Source organism: Lissotriton vulgaris, unplaced genomic scaffold (genome assembly GCF_964263255.1).
Source record: "Lissotriton vulgaris unplaced genomic scaffold, aLisVul1.2 SCAFFOLD_595, whole genome shotgun sequence".
NCBI lineage: Eukaryota > Metazoa > Chordata > Amphibia > Caudata > Salamandridae > Lissotriton > Lissotriton vulgaris.
Window position 1 is genome coordinate 758,589 of NW_028241900.1, and position 20,085 is coordinate 778,673.

At 39.8% G+C, this 20,085-nt stretch overlaps 14 non-coding genes across 14 annotated transcripts; all 14 read left to right on the forward strand.

The window, feature by feature from the left end:
• The first annotated feature begins 1,334 nt into the window (after positions 1–1,334).
• TRNAP-UGG (transfer RNA proline (anticodon UGG)) lies at positions 1,335–1,406 on the forward strand. Its single transcript has one exon. It is a non-coding gene; the product is annotated as a tRNA-Pro (tRNA).
• Positions 1,407–1,706: 300 nt separating this feature from the next.
• Positions 1,707–1,779, forward strand: TRNAV-CAC (transfer RNA valine (anticodon CAC)). Its single transcript has one exon. It is a non-coding gene; the product is annotated as a tRNA-Val (tRNA).
• Positions 1,780–3,928: 2,149 nt separating this feature from the next.
• TRNAP-UGG (transfer RNA proline (anticodon UGG)) lies at positions 3,929–4,000 on the forward strand. The gene has a single exon. It is a non-coding gene; the product is annotated as a tRNA-Pro (tRNA).
• Positions 4,001–4,300: 300 nt separating this feature from the next.
• Positions 4,301–4,373, forward strand: TRNAV-CAC (transfer RNA valine (anticodon CAC)). Its single transcript has one exon. It is a non-coding gene; the product is annotated as a tRNA-Val (tRNA).
• Positions 4,374–6,876: 2,503 nt separating this feature from the next.
• TRNAV-CAC (transfer RNA valine (anticodon CAC)) lies at positions 6,877–6,949 on the forward strand. Its single transcript has one exon. It is a non-coding gene; the product is annotated as a tRNA-Val (tRNA).
• Positions 6,950–9,096: 2,147 nt separating this feature from the next.
• On the forward strand, positions 9,097–9,168 carry TRNAP-UGG (transfer RNA proline (anticodon UGG)). The gene has a single exon. It is a non-coding gene; the product is annotated as a tRNA-Pro (tRNA).
• A 300-nt stretch (positions 9,169–9,468) lies between these two features.
• Positions 9,469–9,541, forward strand: TRNAV-CAC (transfer RNA valine (anticodon CAC)). The gene has a single exon. It is a non-coding gene; the product is annotated as a tRNA-Val (tRNA).
• A 2,149-nt stretch (positions 9,542–11,690) lies between these two features.
• TRNAP-UGG (transfer RNA proline (anticodon UGG)) lies at positions 11,691–11,762 on the forward strand. Its single transcript has one exon. It is a non-coding gene; the product is annotated as a tRNA-Pro (tRNA).
• Positions 11,763–12,062: 300 nt separating this feature from the next.
• TRNAV-CAC (transfer RNA valine (anticodon CAC)) lies at positions 12,063–12,135 on the forward strand. Its single transcript has one exon. It is a non-coding gene; the product is annotated as a tRNA-Val (tRNA).
• A 2,207-nt stretch (positions 12,136–14,342) lies between these two features.
• TRNAP-UGG (transfer RNA proline (anticodon UGG)) lies at positions 14,343–14,414 on the forward strand. The gene has a single exon. It is a non-coding gene; the product is annotated as a tRNA-Pro (tRNA).
• A 300-nt stretch (positions 14,415–14,714) lies between these two features.
• Positions 14,715–14,787, forward strand: TRNAV-CAC (transfer RNA valine (anticodon CAC)). Its single transcript has one exon. It is a non-coding gene; the product is annotated as a tRNA-Val (tRNA).
• Positions 14,788–17,302: 2,515 nt separating this feature from the next.
• TRNAV-CAC (transfer RNA valine (anticodon CAC)) lies at positions 17,303–17,375 on the forward strand. Its single transcript has one exon. It is a non-coding gene; the product is annotated as a tRNA-Val (tRNA).
• A 2,185-nt stretch (positions 17,376–19,560) lies between these two features.
• Positions 19,561–19,632, forward strand: TRNAP-UGG (transfer RNA proline (anticodon UGG)). The gene has a single exon. It is a non-coding gene; the product is annotated as a tRNA-Pro (tRNA).
• A 300-nt stretch (positions 19,633–19,932) lies between these two features.
• TRNAV-CAC (transfer RNA valine (anticodon CAC)) lies at positions 19,933–20,005 on the forward strand. The gene has a single exon. It is a non-coding gene; the product is annotated as a tRNA-Val (tRNA).
• The last annotated feature ends 80 nt before the right edge of the window (positions 20,006–20,085 follow it).

Below are 20,085 nucleotides of genomic sequence, written 5' to 3' on the forward strand. Positions count from 1 at the left end.
GGTTGGAACAAATCTAAAGGAATGCATGGCATATCTATATGTATGTGTACGCAGGTATCCATATATAAAGATAGATAGATAGATAGATAGATAGATAGATAGATAGATAGATAGATAGATAGATAGATAGATAGATAGATAGATAGATAGATAGATAGATAGATAGATAGATAGATAGATAGATAGATAGATAGATAGATAGATAGATAGATAGATAGATAGATAGATATTGGGAGAGAGAGAGCGTTACTATAAACTGAGACTTTATTTTCCATCAAGCTGTCTTTCCTTTCCTTCAGGAGCAGAATGTTCTGATCATCAGCGCTCCAGAATCTAGTGCTTGGTTGGCAAGCATCACACATTGTGATGTGTTAGCTAAGAGTTCCATGTCGTTCAGACTCATATATTCCTCTGTAGTTGTACCTTGGTGATTCAACAAAATGTGGCATCATAAGCAGCATTCTACTGCCATAGACTGGGCAGAAAAAACATTTAGAATTTCACTGAAAAAGAAAAAAAGCATACTTAGGCAGAGCTTTCTGGACAGTAAGGACATTAGAGTAAGTGATGAATAAGCACTGCTTTTGTTAATTTACATAGGCAGAACAGAGACTGCTGGGAAAAGCCTGAAATTAAAGGCCCAGAAAATGCCTGCTTCTGGATAGAACACTAAGAAGGGTTGAAAGTTTTTTCTCTGACCCTGGCCACTCTTACAAGCAATCCTATGATAGTCAGAAGGACCCACCCTAAAAAGGAAGGGACAGCCATTTGGACCCTTTCCACCTTTTCTATATCTCACCTGATCGAGCGCTGATTGAGCGGATTAGCACATGTACTTCTCATTTTGGGAAGGTATTGCTTAGCTTGCTACCAGCAGCTCAGTTATGTTATGATGTTAGAGGCTTGCAAGGAATGCTTTAGTCCTGCATTAGGCCGTTTTTATTGCTACTTGCATTCAAGGGAAAGATAATTAGCCAGAATCTGTGGCCCAGTTATTCACCTTGGCATTCCGATTTGCACAAAGGGAATAAGCATTTGAGAGAAAATGCAACATGTGTTTCTTATGTTGCTATGAACAGCTTTTTATTCTTTCTCTTTAGGGTCTAGCCAATGCAGAAATAGATAAATAAGTGCTGACTTTCTGTAAGACGTGTCCAATGCTGGGACAAAATAAAAGGGGACACTTATAAATGATAGTGATATCATTTGAGAAAGGGTAAGTTGACACTGAATTTCATGTATATTCACAGACCAAGCATGAAAAAGTCCCCAGCATGATCTTCATTGCGTGCTTAGAGCTGGTATTAGCTTTTCAGAGGTGCGGGCCTTTGGAAGGCTCGTTGGTCTAGGGGTATGATTCTCGCTTTGGGTGCGAGAGGTCCCGGGTTCAAATCCCGGACGAGCCCTTTCATTGGTGCTTTTTTAAAGTAGTATTGCAGTATGCATTTCAAAGCCAATATCAATTTTCTCTTTGCAGTAGTGGATGAATATTTGCTAGAGTCTCATGCTTTTAACCTTGCCCTGCCTGAGCAAATAGGAAACATTTCTCTTTAAGCATTTTGCAAAAATGCTGAACTTGCATGGCATATACAAGCGTTCAGCTAGGGCTGTCTGGGAAGGTTGCATGAAAGAAATCTAAAACCAGAGGCCCTTGGAATAGCCTGTTTTGAGAAGTTTCATCACAGAAGAATCAACTGTAGACATCTGTTTCTGTAGTGTAGTGGTTATCACGTTCGCCTCACACGCGAAAGGTCCCCGGTTCGAAACCGGGCAGAAACAGTTGTTATATTGTCTTGGCTGCAATATTGAGAGGTGCCGTTTTGCCATGAAATTGTCCAGGCCCTGAAGATGGTTTCATGCAGACTCGTTCCAAGAAAGTGAATTCTCTTAAAAACACTAAAGTAATTGGCATGTGGATGTATCTGTTGATTCACAGACCTCGCTTTGAAAAGAGCCCTGCATTCTGTTCATTGCTCACCTAGAACACGCATTAACTTTGGGAATTGTTGGCACCAACAGGCATCTTAGTTTAGTGGAGTGTTTCTGGTGTTTAAGTGCAGAAGCCCTGGGCTCAATTCCTCGGTGACCCTTCTCAAGGTGATGATACAAATGCATCGTCACCTTTACGTTTAATGTCAGAATTGTTTATTTCTATTTGGTGGTGTATGAATGCTTGCAATAGTATGTTGATTTTTTCTAGACTTGAATGAATAAAAGCAAATCACTCCTCTTTATGTATTTTTCTAATACATTGATATTTGCATCTCCTTTCCTAGCCTGCATTTTTCATTATCTTACAGGCTGTATATAATAAGTATCAATTCAGGGGCCCTTCTTCTACTCAATTCACAACTGTTCTATCCCGGCATTGATAAGCAATCTACATCTGCTTCTGTTGTGTATTGGTTATCATGTTTACCTGACGTGTGAAAGCCCCATGTTTGACAGTGCGCGTTAACAAAGAGACCAATGATTTTTATTAAAAGTTGTCATGTGTTTTTGTTACCTTGCACCGGCCAAAAAGTGCCGGAAATGACTTCATTTGCAGTCACTTGAAAAGTAGGGATTCTCAAATAAATGGTAAGAGGTTGGAACAAATCTAAAGGAATGCATGGCATATCTATATGTATGTGTACGCAGGTATCCATATATAAAGATAGATAGATAGATAGATAGATAGATAGATAGATAGATAGATAGATAGATAGATAGATAGATAGATAGATAGATAGATAGATAGATAGATAGATAGATAGATAGATAGATAGATAGATAGATAGATAGATAGATAGATAGATAGATAGATAGATAGATAGATAGATATTGGGAGAGAGAGAGCGTTACTATAAACTGAGACTTTATTTTCCATCAAGCTGTCTTTCCTTTCCTTCAGGAGCAGAATGTTCTGATCATCAGCGCTCCAGAATCTAGTGCTTGGTTGGCAAGCATCACACATTGTGATGTGTTAGCTAAGAGTTCCATGTCGTTCAGACTCATATATTCCTCTGTAGTTGTACCTTGGTGATTCAACAAAATGTGGCATCATAAGCAGCATTCTACTGCCATAGACTGGGCAGAAAAAACATTTAGAATTTCACTGAAAAAGAAAAAAAGCATACTTAGGCAGAGCTTTCTGGACAGTAAGGACATTAGAGTAAGTGATGAATAAGCACTGCTTTTGTTAATTTACATAGGCAGAACAGAGACTGCTGGGAAAAGCCTGAAATTAAAGGCCCAGAAAATGCCTGCTTCTGGATAGAACACTAAGAAGGGTTGAAAGTTTTTTCTCTGACCCTGGCCACTCTTACAAGCAATCCTATGATAGTCAGAAGGACCCACCCTAAAAAGGAAGGGACAGCCATTTGGACCCTTTCCACCTTTTCTATATCTCACCTGATCGAGCGCTGATTGAGCGGATTAGCACATGTACTTCTCATTTTGGGAAGGTATTGCTTAGCTTGCTACCAGCAGCTCAGTTATGTTATGATGTTAGAGGCTTGCAAGGAATGCTTTAGTCCTGCATTAGGCCGTTTTTATTGCTACTTGCATTCAAGGGAAAGATAATTAGCCAGAATCTGTGGCCCAGTTATTCACCTTGGCATTCCGATTTGCACAAAGGGAATAAGCATTTGAGAGAAAATGCAACATGTGTTTCTTATGTTGCTATGAACAGCTTTTTATTCTTTCTCTTTAGGGTCTAGCCAATGCAGAAATAGATAAATAAGTGCTGACTTTCTGTAAGACGTGTCCAATGCTGGGACAAAATAAAAGGGGACACTTATAAATGATAGTGATATCATTTGAGAAAGGGTAAGTTGACACTGAATTTCATGTATATTCACAGACCAAGCATGAAAAAGTCCCCAGCATGATCTTCATTGCGTGCTTAGAGCTGGTATTAGCTTTTCAGAGGTGCGGGCCTTTCGAAGGCTCGTTGGTCTAGGGGTATGATTCTCGCTTTGGGTGCGAGAGGTCCCGGGTTCAAATCCCGGACGAGCCCTTTCATTGGTGCTTTTTTAAAGTAGTATTGCAGTATGCATTTCAAAGCCAATATCAATTTTCTCTTTGCAGTAGTGGATGAATATTTGCTAGAGTCTCATGCTTTTAACCTTGCCCTGCCTGAGCAAATAGGAAACATTTCTCTTTAAGCATTTTGCAAAAATGCTGAACTTGCATGGCATATACAAGCGTTCAGCTAGGGCTGTCTGGGAAGGTTGCATGAAAGAAATCTAAAACCAGAGGCCCTTGGAATAGCCTGTTTTGAGAAGTTTCATCACAGAAGAATCAACTGTAGACATCTGTTTCTGTAGTGTAGTGGTTATCACGTTCGCCTCACACGCGAAAGGTCCCCGGTTCGAAACCGGGCAGAAACAGTTGTTATATTGTCTTGGCTGCAATGTTGAGAGGTGCCGTTTTGCCATGAAATTGTCCAGGCCCTGAAGATGGTTTCATGCATACTCGTTCCAAGAAAGTGAATTCTCTTAAAAACACTAAAGTAATTGGCATGTGGATGTATCTGTTGATTCACAGACCTCGCTTTGAAAAGAGCCCTGCATTCTGTTCATTGCTCACCTAGAACACGCATTAACTTTGGGAATTGTTGGCACCAACAGGCATCTTAGTTTAGTGGAGTGTTTCTGGTGTTTAAGTGCAGAAGCCCTGGGCTCAATTCCTCGGTGACCCTTCTCAAGGTGATGATACAAATGCATCGTCACCTTTACGTTTAATGTCAGAATTGTTTATTTCTATTTGGTGGTGTATGAATGCTTGCAATAGTATGTTGATTTTTTCTAGACTTGAATGAATAAAAGCAAATCACTCCTCTTTATGTATTTTTCTAATACATTGATATTTGCATCTCCTTTCCTAGCCTGCATTTTTCATTATCTTACAGGCTGTATATAATAAGTATCAATTCAGGGGCCCTTCTTCTACTCAATTCACAACTGTTCTATCCCGGCATTGATAAGCAATCTACATCTGCTTCTGTTGTGTATTGGTTATCATGTTTACCTGACGTGTGAAAACCCCATGTTTGACAGTGCGCGTTAACAAAGAGACCAATGATTTTTATTAAAAGTTGTCATGTGTTTTTGTTACCTTGCACCGGCCAAAAAGTGCCGGAAATGACTTCATTTGCAGTCACTTGAAAAGTAGGGATTCTCAAATAAATGGTAAGAGGTTGGAACAAATCTAAAGGAATGCATGGCATATCTATATGTATGTGTACGCAGGTATCCATATATAAAGATAGATAGATAGATAGATAGATAGATAGATAGATAGATAGATAGATAGATAGATAGATAGATAGATAGATAGATAGATAGATAGATAGATAGATAGATAGATAGATAGATAGATAGATAGATAGATAGATAGATAGATATTGGGAGAGAGAGAGCGTTACTATAAACTGAGACTTTATTTTCCATCAAGCTGTCTTTCCTTTCCTTCAGGAGCAGAATGTTCTGATCATCAGCGCTCCAGAATCTAGTGCTTGGTTGGCAAGCATCACACATTGTGATGTGTTAGCTAAGAGTTCCATGTCGTTCAGACTCATATATTCCTCTGTAGTTGTACCTTGGTGATTCAACAAAATGTGGCATCATAAGCAGCATTCTACTGCCATAGACTGGGCGGAAAAAACATTTAGAATTTCACTGAAAAAGAAAAAAAGCATACTTAGGCAGAGCTTTCTGGACAGTAAGGACATTAGAGTAAGTGATGAATAAGCACTGCTTTTGTTAATTTACATAGGCAGAACAGAGACTGCTGGGAAAAGCCTGAAATTAAAGGCCCAGAAAATGCCTGCTTCTGGATAGAACACTAAGAAGGGTTGAAAGTTTTTTCTCTGACCCTGGCCACTCTTACAAGCAATCCTATGATAGTCAGAAGGACCCACACTAAAAAGGAAGGGACAGCCATTTGGACCCTTTCCACCTTTTCTATATCTCGCCTGATCGAGCCTGATCGAGCGCTGATTGAGCGGATTAGCACATGTACTTCTCATTTTGGGAAGGTATTGCTTAGCTTGCTACCAGCAGCTCAGTTATGTTATGATGTTAGAGGCTTGCAAGGAATGCTTTAGTCCTGCATTAGGCCGTTTTTATTGCTACTTGCATTCAAGGGAAAGATAATTAGCCAGAATCTGTGGCCCAGTTATTCATCTTGGCATTCCGATTTGCACAAAGGGAATAAGCATTTGAGAGAAAATGCAACATGTGTTTCTTATGTTGCTATGAACAGCTTTTTATCCTTTCTCTTTAGGGTCTAGCCAATGCAGAAATAGATAAATAAGTGCTGACTTTCTGTAAGACGTGTCCAATGCTGGGACAAAATAAAAGGGGACACTTATAAATGATAGTGATATCATTTGAGAAAGGGTAAGTTGACACTGAATTTCATGTATATTCACAGACCAAGCATGAAAAAGTCCCCAGCATGATCTTCATTGCGTGCTTAGAGCTGGTATTAGCTTTTCAGAGGTGCGGGCCTTTCGAAGGCTCGTTGGTCTAGGGGTATGATTCTCGCTTTGGGTGTGAGAGGTCCCGGGTTCAAATCCCGGACGAGCCCTTTCATTGGTGCTTTTTTAAAGTAGTATTGCAGTATGCATTTCAAAGCCAATATCAATTTTCTCTTTGCAGTAGTGGATGAATATTTGCTAGAGTCTCATGCTTTTAACCTTGCCCTGCCTGAGCAAATAGGAAACATTTCTCTTTAAGCATTTTGCAAAAATGCTGAACTTGCATGGCATATACAAGCGTTCGGCTAGGGCTGTCTGGGAAGGTTGCATGAAAGAAATCTAAAACCAGAGGCCCTTGGAATAGCCTGTTTTGAGAAGTTTCATCACAGAAGAATCAACTGTAGACATCTGTTTCTGTAGTGTAGTGGTTATCACGTTCGCCTCACACGCGAAAGGTCCCCGGTTCGAAACCGGGCAGAAACAGTTGTTATATTGTCTTGGCTGCAATGTTGAGAGGTGCCGTTTTGCCATGAAATTGTCCAGGCCCTGAAGATGGTTTCATGCAGACTCGTTCCAAGAAAGTGAATTCTCTTAAAAACACTAAAGTAATTGGCATGTGGATGTATCTGTTGATTCACAGACCTCGCTTTGAAAAGAGCCCTGCATTCTGTTCATTGCTCACCTAGAACACGCATTAACTTTGGGAATTGTTGGCACCAACAGGCATCTTAGTTTAGTGGAGTGTTTCTGGTGTTTAAGTGCAGAAGCCCTGGGCTCAATTCCTCGGTGACCCTTCTCAAGGTGATGATACAAATGCATCGTCACCTTTACGTTTAATGTCAGAATTGTTTATTTCTATTTGGTGGTGTATGAATGCTTGCAATAGTATGTTGATTTTTTCTAGCCTTGAATGAATAAAAGCAAATCACTCCTCTTTATGTATTTTTCTAATACATTGATATTTGCATCTCCTTTCCTAGCCTGCATTTTTCATTATCTTACAGGCTGTATATAATAAGTATCAATTCAGGGGCCCTTCTTCTACTCAATTCACAACTGTTCTATCCCGGCATTGATAAGCAATCTACATCTGCTTCTGTTGTGTATTGGTTATCATGTTTACCTGACGTGTGAAAGCCCCATGTTTGACAGTGCGCGTTAACAAAGAGACCAATGATTTTTATTAAAAGTTGTCATGTGTTTTTGTTACCTTGCACCAGCCAAAAAGTGCCGGAAATGACTTCATTTGCAGTCACTTGAAAAGTAGGGATTCTCAAATAAATGGTAAGAGGTTGGAACAAATCTAAAGGAATGCATGGCATATCTATATGTATGTGTACGCAGGTATCCATATATAAAGATAGATAGATAGATAGATAGATAGATAGATAGATAGATAGATAGATAGATAGATAGATAGATAGATAGATAGATAGATAGATAGATAGATAGATAGATAGATAGATAGATAGATAGATAGATAGATAGATAGATAGATAGATAGATAGATAGATATTGGGAGAGAGAGAGCGTTACTATAAACTGAGACTTTATTTTCCATCAAGCTGTCTTTCCTTTCCTTCAGGAGCAGAATGTTCTGATCATCAGCGCTCCAGAATCTAGTGCTTGGTTGGCAAGCATCACACATTGTGATGTGTTAGCTAAGAGTTCCATGTCGTTCAGACTCATATATTCCTCTGTAGTTGTACCTTGGTGATTCAACAAAATGTGGCATCATAAGCAGCATTCTACTGCCATAGACTGGGCAGAAAAAACATTTAGAATTTCACTGAAAAAGAAAAAAAGCATACTTAGGCAGAGCTTTCTGGACAGTAAGGACATTAGAGTAAGTGATGAATAAGCACTGCTTTTGTTAATTTACATAGGCAGAACAGAGACTGCTGGGAAAAGCCTGAAATTAAAGGCCCAGAAAATGCCTGCTTCTGGATAGAACACTAAGAAGGGTTGAAAGTTTTTTCTCTGACCCTGGCCACTCTTACAAGCAATCCTATGATAGTCAGAAGGACCCACCCTAAAAAGGAAGGGACAGCCATTTGGACCCTTTCCACCTTTTCTATATCTCGCCTGATCGAGCCTGATCGAGCGCTGATTGAGCGGATTAGCACATGTACTTCTCATTTTGGGAAGGTATTGCTTAGCTTGCTACCAGCAGCTCAGTTATGTTATGATGTTAGAGGCTTGCAAGGAATGCTTTAGTCCTGCATTAGGCCGTTTTTATTGCTACTTGCATTCAAGGGAAAGATAATTAGCCAGAATCTGTGGCCCAGTTATTCACCTTGGCATTCCGATTTGCACAAAGGGAATAAGCATTTGAGAGAAAATGCAACATGTGTTTCTTATGTTGCTATGAACAGCTTTTTATTCTTTCTCTTTAGGGTCTAGCCAATGCAGAAATAGATAAATAAGTGCTGACTTTCTGTAAGACGTGTCCAATGCTGGGACAAAATAAAAGGGGACACTTATAAATGATAGTGATATCATTTGAGAAAGGGTAAGTTGACACTGAATTTCATGTATATTCACAGACCAAGCATGAAAAAGTCCCCAGCATGATCTTCATTGCGTGCTTAGAGCTGGTATTAGCTTTTCAGAGGTGCGGGCCTTTCGAAGGCTCGTTGGTCTAGGGGTATGATTCTCGCTTTGGGTGCGAGAGGTCCCGGGTTCAAATCCCGGACGAGCCCTTTCATTGGTGCTTTTTTAAAGTAGTATTGCAGTATGCATTTCAAAGCCAATATCAATTTTCTCTTTGCAGTAGTGGATGAATATTTGCTAGAGTCTCATGCTTTTAACCTTGCCCTGCCTGAGCAAATAGGAAACATTTCTCTTTAAGCATTTTGCAAAAATGCTGAACTTGCATGGCATATACAAGCGTTCAGCTAGGGCTGTCTGGGAAGGTTGCATGAAAGAAATCTAAAACCAGAGGCCCTTGGAATAGCCTGTTTTGAGAAGTTTCATCACAGAAGAATCAACTGTAGACATCTGTTTCTGTAGTGTAGTGGTTATCACGTTCGCCTCACACGCGAAAGGTCCCCGGTTCGAAACCGGGCAGAAACAGTTGTTATATTGTCTTGGCTGCAATGTTGAGAGGTGCCGTTTTGCCATGAAATTGTCCAGGCCCTGAAGATGGTTTCATGCAGACTCGTTCCAAGAAAGTGAATTCTCTTAAAAACACTAAAGTAATTGGCATGTGGATGTATCTGTTGATTCACAGACCTCGCTTTGAAAAGAGCCCTGCATTCTGTTCATTGCTCACCTAGAACACGCATTAACTTTGGGAATTGTTGGCACCAACAGGCATCTTAGTTTAGTGGAGTGTTTCTGGTGTTTAAGTGCAGAAGCCCTGGGCTCAATTCCTCGGTGACCCTTCTCAAGGTGATGATACAAATGCATCGTCACCTTTACGTTTAATGTCAGAATTGTTTATTTCTATTTGGTGGTGTATGAATGCTTGCAATAGTATGTTGATTTTTTCTAGACTTGAATGAATAAAAGCAAATCACTCCTCTTTATGTATTTTTCTAATACATTGATATTTGCATCTCCTTTCCTAGCCTGCATTTTTCATTATCTTACAGGCTGTATATAATAAGTATCAATTCAGGGGCCCTTCTTCTACTCAATTCACAACTGTTCTATCCCGGCATTGATAAGCAATCTACATCTGCTTCTGTTGTGTATTGGTTATCATGTTTACCTGACGTGTGAAAGCCCCATGTTTGACAGTGCGCGTTAACAAAGAGACCAATGATTTTTATTAAAAGTTGTCATGTGTTTTTGTTACCTTGCACCGGCCAAAAAGTGCCGGAAATGACTTCATTTGCAGTCACTTGAAAAGTAGGGATTCTCAAATAAATGGTAAGAGGTTGGAACAAATCTAAAGGAATGCATGGCATATCTATATGTATGTGTACGCAGGTATCCATATATAAAGATAGATAGATAGATAGATAGTTAGATAGATAGATAGATAGATAGATAGATAGATAGATAGATAGATAGATAGATAGATAGATAGATAGATAGATAGATAGATAGATAGATAGATAGATAGATAGATAGATAGATAGATAGATAGATAGATAGATAGATAGATAGATATTGGGAGAGAGAGAGCGTTACTATAAACTGAGACTTTATTTTCCATCAAGCTGTCTTTCCTTTCCTTCAGGAGCAGAATGTTCTGATCATCAGCGCTCCAGAATCTAGTGCTTGGTTGGCAAGCATCACACATTGTGATGTGTTAGCTAAGAGTTCCATGTCGTTCAGACTCATATATTCCTCTGTAGTTGTACCTTGGTGATTCAACAAAATGTGGCATCATAAGCAGCATTCTACTGCCATAGACTGGGCAGAAAAAACATTTAGAATTTCACTGAAAAAGAAAAAAAGCATACTTAGGCAGAGCTTTCTGGACAGTAAGGACATTAGAGTAAGTGATGAATAAGCACTGCTTTTGTTAATTTACATAGGCAGAACAGAGACTGCTGGGAAAAGCCTGAAATTAAAGGCCCAGAAAATGCCTGCTTCTGGATAGAACACTAAGAAGGGTTGAAAGTTTTTTCTCTGACCCTGGCCACTCTTACAAGCAATCCTATGATAGTCAGAAGGACCCACCCTAAAAAGGAAGGGACAGCCATTTGGACCCTTTCCACCTTTTCTATATCTCGCCTGATCGAGCGCTGATTGAGCGGATTAGCACATGTACTTCTCATTTTGGGAAGGTATTGCTTAGCTTGCTACCAGCAGCTCAGTTATGTTATGATGTTAGAGGCTTGCAAGGAATGCTTTAGTCCTGCATTAGGCCGTTTTTATTGCTACTTGCATTCAAGGGAAAGATAATTAGCCAGAATCTGTGGCCCAGTTATTCACCTTGGCATTCCGATTTGCACAAAGGGAATAAGCATTTGAGAGAAAATGCAACATGTGTTTCTTATGTTGCTATGAACAGCTTTTTATTCTTTCTCTTTAGGGTCTAGCCAATGCAGAAATAGATAAATAAGTGCTGACTTTCTGTAAGACGTGTCCAATGCTGGGACAAAATAAAAGGGGACACTTATAAATGATAGTGTTATCATTTGAGAAAGGGTAAGTTGACACTGAATTTCATGTATATTCACAGACCAAGCATGAAAAAGTCCCCAGCATGATCTTCATTGCGTGCTTAGAGCTGGTATTAGCTTTTCAGAGGTGCGGGCCTTTCGAAGGCTCGTTGGTCTAGGGGTATGATTCTCGCTTTGGGTGCGAGAGGTCCCGGGTTCAAATCCCGGACGAGCCCTTTCATTGGTGCTTTTTTAAAGTAGTATTGCAGTATGCATTTCAAAGCCAATATCAATTTTCTCTTTGCAGTAGTGGATGAATATTTGCTAGAGTCTCATGCTTTTAACCTTGCCCTGCCTGAGCAAATAGGAAACATTTCTCTTTAAGCATTTTGCAAAAATGCTGAACTTGCATGGCATATACAAGCGTTCAGCTAGGGCTGTCTGGGAAGGTTGCATGAAAGAAATCTAAAACCAGAGGCCCTTGGAATAGCCTGTTTTGAGAAGTTTCATCACAGAAGAATCAACTGTAGACATCTGTTTCTGTAGTGTAGTGGTTATCACGTTCGCCTCACACGCGAAAGGTCCCCGGTTCGAAACCGGGCAGAAACAGTTGTTATATTGTCTTGGCTGCAATGTTGAGAGGTGCCGTTTTGCCATGAAATTGTCCAGGCCCTGAAGATGGTTTCATGCAGACTCGTTCCAAGAAAGTGAATTCTCTTAAAAACACTAAAGTAATTGGCATGTGGATGTATCTGTTGATTCACAGACCTCGCTTTGAAAAGAGCCCTGCATTCTGTTCATTGCTCACCTAGAACACGCATTAACTTTGGGAATTGTTGGCACCAACAGGCATCTTAGTTTAGTGGAGTGTTTCTGGTGTTTAAGTGCAGAAGCCCTGGGCTCAATTCCTCGGTGACCCTTCTCAAGGTGATGATACAAATGCATCGTCACCTTTACGTTTAATGTCAGAATTGTTTATTTCTATTTGGTGGTGTATGAATGCTTGCAATAGTATGTTGATTTTTTCTAGACTTGAATGAATAAAAGCAAATCACTCCTCTTTATGTATTTTTCTAATACATTGATATTTGCATCTCCTTTCCTAGCCTGCATTTTTCATTATCTTACAGGCTGTATATAATAAGTATCAATTCAGGGGCCCTTCTTCTACTCAATTCACAACTGTTCTATCCCGGCATTGATAAGCAATCTACATCTGCTTCTGTTGTGTATTGGTTATCATGTTTACCTGACGTGTGAAAGCCCCATGTTTGACAGTGCGCGTTAACAAAGAGACCAATGATTTTTATTAAAAGTTGTCATGTGTTTTTGTTACCTTGCACCGGCCAAAAAGTGCCGGAAATGACTTCATTTGCAGTCACTTGAAAAGTAGGGATTCTCAAATAAATGGTAAGAGGTTGGAACAAATCTAAAGGAATGCATGGCATATCTATATGTATGTGTACGCAGGTATCCATATATAAAGATAGATAGATAGATAGATAGATAGATAGATAGATAGATAGATAGATAGATAGATAGATAGATAGATAGATAGATAGATAGATAGATAGATAGATAGATAGATAGATAGATAGATAGATAGATAGATAGATAGATAGATAGATAGATAGATAGATAGATAGATAGATAGATAGATAGATAGATAGATAGATAGATAGATAGATAGATAGATAGATAGATAGATAGATATTGGGAGAGAGAGAGCGTTACTATAAACTGAGACTTTATTTTCCATCAAGCTGTCTTTCCTTTCCTTCAGGAGCAGAATGTTCTGATCATCAGCGCTCCAGAATCTAGTGCTTGGTTGGCAAGCATCACACATTGTGATGTGTTAGCTAAGAGTTCCATGTCGTTCAGACTCATATATTCCTCTGTAGTTGTACCTTGGTGATTCAACAAAATGTGGCATCATAAGCAGCATTCTACTGCCATAGACTGGGCAGAAAAAACATTTAGAATTTCACTGAAAAAGAAAAAAAGCATACTTAGGCAGAGCTTTCTGGACAGTAAGGACATTAGAGTAAGTGATGAATAAGCACTGCTTTTGTTAATTTACATAGGCAGAACAGAGACTGCTGGGAAAAGCCTGAAATTAAAGGCCCAGAAAATGCCTGCTTCTGGATAGAACACTAAGAAGGGTTGAAAGTTTTTTCTCTGACCCTGGCCACTCTTACAAGCAATCCTATGATAGTCAGAAGGACCCACCCTAAAAAGGAAGGGACAGCCATTTGGACCCTTTCCACCTTTTCTATATCTCGCCTGATCGAGCGCTGATTGAGCGGATTAGCACATGTACTTCTCATTTTGGGAAGGTATTGCTTAGCTTGCTACCAGCAGCTCAGTTATGTTATGATGTTAGAGGCTTGCAAGGAATGCTTTAGTCCTGCATTAGGCCGTTTTTATTGCTACTTGCATTCAAGGGAAAGATAATTAGCCAGAATCTGTGGCCCAGTTATTCACCTTGGCATTCCGATTTGCACAAAGGGAATAAGCATTTGAGAGAAAATGCAACATGTGTTTCTTATGTTGCTATGAACAGCGTTTTATTCTTTCTCTTTAGGGTCTAGCCAATGCAGAAATAGATAAATAAGTGCTGACTTTCTGTAAGACGTGTCCAATGCTGGGACAAAATAAAAGGGGACACATAAATGATAGTGATATCATTTGAGAAAGGGTAAGTTGACACTGAATTTCATGTATATTCACAGACCAAGCATGAAAAAGTCCCCAGCATGATCTTCATTGCGTGCTTAGAGCTGGTATTAGCTTTTCAGAGGTGCGGGCCTTTCGAAGGCTCGTTGGTCTAGGGGTATGATTCTCGCTTTGGGTGCGAGAGGTCCCGGGTTCAAATCCCGGACGAGCCCTTTCATTGGTGCTTTTTTAAAGTAGTATTGCAGTATGCATTTCAAAGCCAATATCAATTTTCTCTTTGCAGTAGTGGATGAATATTTGCTAGAGTCTCATGCTTTTAACCTTGCCCTGCCTGAGCAAATAGGAAACATTTCTCTTTAAGCATTTTGCAAAAATGCTGAACTTGCATGGCATATACAAGCGTTCGGCTAGGGCTGTCTGGGAAGGTTGCATGAAAGAAATCTAAAACCAGAGGCCCTTGGAATAGCCTGTTTTGAGAAGTTTCATCACAGAAGAATCAACTGTAGACATCTGTTTCTGTAGTGTAGTGGTTATCACGTTCGCCTCACACGCGAAAGGTCCCCGGTTCGAAACCGGGCAGAAACAGTTGTTATATTGTCTTGGCTGCAATGTTGAGAGGTGCCGTTTTGCCATGAAATTGTCCAGGCCCTGAAGATGGTTTCATGCAGACTCGTTCCAAGAAAGTGAATTCTCTTAAAAACACTAAAGTAATTGGCATGTGGATGTATCTGTTGATTCACAGACCTCGCTTTGAAAAGAGCCCTGCATTCTGTTCATTGCTCACCTAGAACACGCATTAACTTTGGGAATTGTTGGCACCAACAGGCATCTTAGTTTAGTGGAGTGTTTCTGGTGTTTAAGTGCAGAAGCCCTGGGCTCAATTCCTCGGTGACCCTTCTCAAGGTGATGATACAAATGCATCGTCACCTTTAAGTTTAATGTCAGAATTGTTTATTTCTATTTGGTGGTGTATGAATGCTTGCAATAGTATGTTGATTTTTTCTAGCCTTGAATGAACAAAAGCAAATCACTCCTCTTTATGTATTTTTCTAATACATTGATATTTGCATCTCCTTTCCTAGCCTGCATTTTTCATTATCCTACAGGCTGTATATAATAAGTATCAATTCAGGGGCCCTTCTTCTACTCAATTCACAACTGTTCTATCCCGGCATTGATAAGCAATCTACATCTGCTTCTGTTGTGTATTGGTTATCATGTTTACCTGACGTGTGAAAGCCCCATGTTTGACAGTGCGCGTTAACAAAGAGACCAATGATTTTTATTAAAAGTTGTCATGTGTTTTTGTTACCTTGCACCGGCCAAAAAGTGCCGGAAATGACTTCATTTGCAGTCACTTGAAAAGTAGGGATTCTCAAATAAATGGTAAGAGGTTGGAACAAATCTAAAGGAATGCATGGCATATCTATATGTATGTGTACGCAGGTATCCATATATAAAGATAGATAGATAGATAGATAGATAGATAGATAGATAGATAGATAGATAGATAGATAGATAGATAGATAGATAGATAGATAGATAGATAGATAGATAGATAGATAGATAGATAGATAGATAGATAGATAGATAGATAGATAGATAGATAGATATTGGGAGAGAGAGAGCGTTACTATAAACTGAGACTTTATTTTCCATCAAGCTGTCTTTCCTTTCCTTCAGGAGCAGAATGTTCTGATCATCAGCGCTCCAGAATCTAGTGCTTGGTTGGCAAGCATCACACATTGTGATGTGTTAGCTAAGAGTTCCATGTCGTTCAGACTCATATATTCCTCTGTAGTTGTACCTTGGTGATTCAACAAAATGTGGCATCATAAGCAGCATTCTACTGCCATAGACTGGGCGGAAAAAACATTTAGAATTTCACTGAAAAAGAAAAAAAGCATACTTAGGCAGAGCTTTCTGGACAGTAAGGACATTAGAGTAAGTGATGAATAAGCACTGCTTTTGTTAATTTACATAGGCAGAACAGAGACTGCTGGGAAAAGCCTGAAATTAAAGGCCCAGAAAATGCCTGCTTCTGGATAGAACACTAAGAAGGGTTGAAAGTTTTTTCTCTGACCCTGGCCACTCTTACAAGCAATCCTATGATAGTCAGAAGGACCCACACTAAAAAGGAAGGGACAGCCATTTGGACCCTTTCCACCTTTTCTATATCTCGCCTGATCGAGCCTGATCGAGCGCTGATTGAGCGGATTAGCACATGTACTTCTCATTTTGGGAAGGTATTGCTTAGCTTGCTACCAGCAGCTCAGTTCTGTTATGATGTTAGAGGCTTGCAAGGAATGCTTTAGTCCTGCATTAGGCCGTTTTTATTGCTACTTGCATTCAAGGGAAAGATAATTAGCCAGAATCTGTGGCCCAGTTATTCATCTTGGCATTCCGATTTGCACAAAGGGAATAAGCATTTGAGAGAAAATGCAACATGTGTTTCTTATGTTGCTATGAACAGCTTTTTATCCTTTCTCTTTAGGGTCTAGCCAATGCAGAAATAGATAAATAAGTGCTGACTTTCTGTAAGACGTGTCCAATGCTGGGACAAAATAAAAGGGGACACTTATAAATGATAGTGATATCATTTGAGAAAGGGTAAGTTGACACTGAATTTCATGTATATTCACAGACCAAGCATGAAAAAGTCCCCAGCATGATCTTCATTGCGTGCTTAGAGCTGGTATTAGCTTTTCAGAGGTGCGGGCCTTTCGAAGGCTCGTTGGTCTAGGGGTATGATTCTCGCTTTGGGTGTGAGAGGTCCCGGGTTCAAATCCCGGACGAGCCCTTTCATTGGTGCTTTTTTAAAGTAGTATTGCAGTATGCATTTCAAAGCCAATATCAATTTTCTCTTTGCAGTAGTGGATGAATATTTGCTAGAGTCTCATGCTTTTAACCTTGCCCTGCCTGAGCAAATAGGAAACATTTCTCTTTAAGCATTTTGCAAAAATGCTGAACTTGCATGGCATATACAAGCGTTCGGCTAGGGCTGTCTGGGAAGGTTGCATGAAAGAAATCTAAAACCAGAGGCCCTTGGAATAGCCTGTTTTGAGAAGTTTCATCACAGAAGAATCAACTGTAGACATCTGTTTCTGTAGTGTAGTGGTTATCACGTTCGCCTCACACGCGAAAGGTCCCCGGTTCGAAACCGGGCAGAAACAGTTGTTATATTGTCTTGGCTGCAATGTTGAGAGGTGCCGTTTTGCCATGAAATTGTCCAGGCCCTGAAGATGGTTTCATGCAGACTCGTTCCAAGAAAGTGAATTCTCTTAAAAACACTAAAGTAATTGGCATGTGGATGTATCTGTTGATTCACAGACCTCGCTTTGAAAAGAGCCCTGCATTCTGTTCATTGCTCACCTAGAACACGCATTAACTTTGGGAATTGTTGGCACCAACAGGCATCTTAGTTTAGTGGAGTGTTTCTGGTGTTTAAGTGCAGAAGCCCTGGGCTCAATTCCTCGGTGACCCTTCTCAAGGTGATGATACAAATGCATCGTCACCTTTACGTTTAATGTCAGAATTGTTTATTTCTATTTGGTGGTGTATGAATGCTTGCAATAGTATGTTGATTTTTTCTAGCCTTGAATGAATAAAAGCAAATCACTCCTCTTTATGTATTTTTCTAATACATTGATATTTGCATCTCCTTTCCTAGCCTGCATTTTTCATTATCTTACAGGCTGTATATAATAAGTATCAATTCAGGGGCCCTTCTTCTACTCAATTCACAACTGTTCTATCCCGGCATTGATAAGCAATCTACATCTGCTTCTGTTGTGTATTGGTTATCATGTTTACCTGACGTGTGAAAGCCCCATGTTTGACAGTGCGCGTTAACAAAGAGACCAATGATTTTTATTAAAAGTTGTCATGTGTTTTTGTTACCTTGCACCAGCCAAAAAGTGCCGGAAATGACTTCATTTGCAGTCACTTGAAAAGTAGGGATTCTCAAATAAATGGTAAGAGGTTGGAACAAATCTAAAGGAATGCATGGCATATCTATATGTATGTGTACGCAGGTATCCATATATAAAGATAGATAGATAGATAGATAGATAGATAGATAGATAGATAGATAGATAGATAGATAGATAGATAGATAGATAGATAGATAGATAGATAGATAGATAGATAGATAGATAGATAGATAGATAGATAGATAGATAGATAGATAGATAGATAGATAGATAGATAGATAGATAGATAGATAGATAGATAGATAGATAGATAGATAGATATTGGGAGAGAGAGAGCGTTACTATAAACTGAGACTTTATTTTCCATCAAGCTGTCTTTCCTTTCCTTCAGGAGCAGAATGTTCTGATCATCAGCGCTCCAGAATCTAGTGCTTGGTTGGCAAGCATCACACATTGTGATGTGTTAGCTAAGAGTTCCATGTCGTTCAGACTCATATATTCCTCTGTAGTTGTACCTTGGTGATTCAACAAAATGTGGCATCATAAGCAGCATTCTACTGCCATAGACTGGGCAGAAAAAACATTTAGAATTTCACTGAAAAAGAAAAAAAGCATACTTAGGCAGAGCTTTCTGGACAGTAAGGACATTAGAGTAAGTGATGAATAAGCACTGCTTTTGTTAATTTACATAGGCAGAACAGAGACTGCTGGGAAAAGCCTGAAATTAAAGGCCCAGAAAATGCCTGCTTCTGGATAGAACACTAAGAAGGGTTGAAAGTTTTTTCTCTGACCCTGGCCACTCTTACAAGCAATCCTATGATAGTCAGAAGGACCCACCCTAAAAAGGAAGGGACAGCCATTTGGACCCTTTCCACCTTTTCTATATCTCGCCTGATCGAGCGCTGATTGAGCGGATTAGCACATGTACTTCTCATTTTGGGAAGGTATTGCTTAGCTTGCTACCAGCAGCTCAGTTATGTTATGATGTTAGAGGCTTGCATGGAATGCTTTAGTCCTGCATTAGGCCGTTTTTATTGCTACTTGCATTCAAGGGAAAGATAATTAGCCAGAATCTGTGGCCCAGTTATTCACCTTGGCATTCCGATTTGCACAAAGGGAATAAGCATTTGAGAGAAAATGCAACATGTGTTTCTTATGTTGCTATGAACAGCTTTTTATTCTTTCTCTTTAGGGTCTAGCCAATGCAGAAATAGATAAATAAGTGCTGACTTTCTGTAAGACGTGTCCAATGCTGGGACAAAATAAAAGGGGACACTTATAAATGATAGTGATATCATTTGAGAAAGGGTAAGTTGACACTGAATTTCATGTATATTCACAGACCAAGCATGAAAAAGTCCCCAGCATGATCTTCATTGCGTGCTTAGAGCTGGTATTAGCTTTTCAGAGGTGCGGGCCTTTCGAAGGCTCGTTGGTCTAGGGGTATGATTCTCGCTTTGGGTGCGAGAGGTCCCGGGTTCAAATCCCGGACGAGCCCTTTCATTGGTGCTTTTTTAAAGTAGTATTGCAGTATGCATTTCAAAGCCAATATCAATTTTCTCTTTGCAGTAGTGGATGAATATTTGCTAGAGTCTCATGCTTTTAACCTTGCCCTGCCTGAGCAAATAGGAAACATTTCTCTTTAAGCATTTTGCAAATATGCTGAACTTGCATGGCATATACAAGCGTTCGGCTAGGGCTGTCTGGGAAGGTTGCATGAAAGAAATCTAAAACCAGAGGCCCTTGGAATAGCCTGTTTTGAGAAGTTTCATCACAGAAGAATCAACTGTAGACATCTGTTTCTGTAGTGTAGTGGTTATCACGTTCGCCTCACACGCGAAAGGTCCCCGGTTCGAAACCGGGCAGAAACAGTTGTTATATTGTCTTGGCTGCAATGTTGAGAGGTGCCGTTTTGCCATGAAATTGTCCAGGCCCTGAAGATGGTTTCATG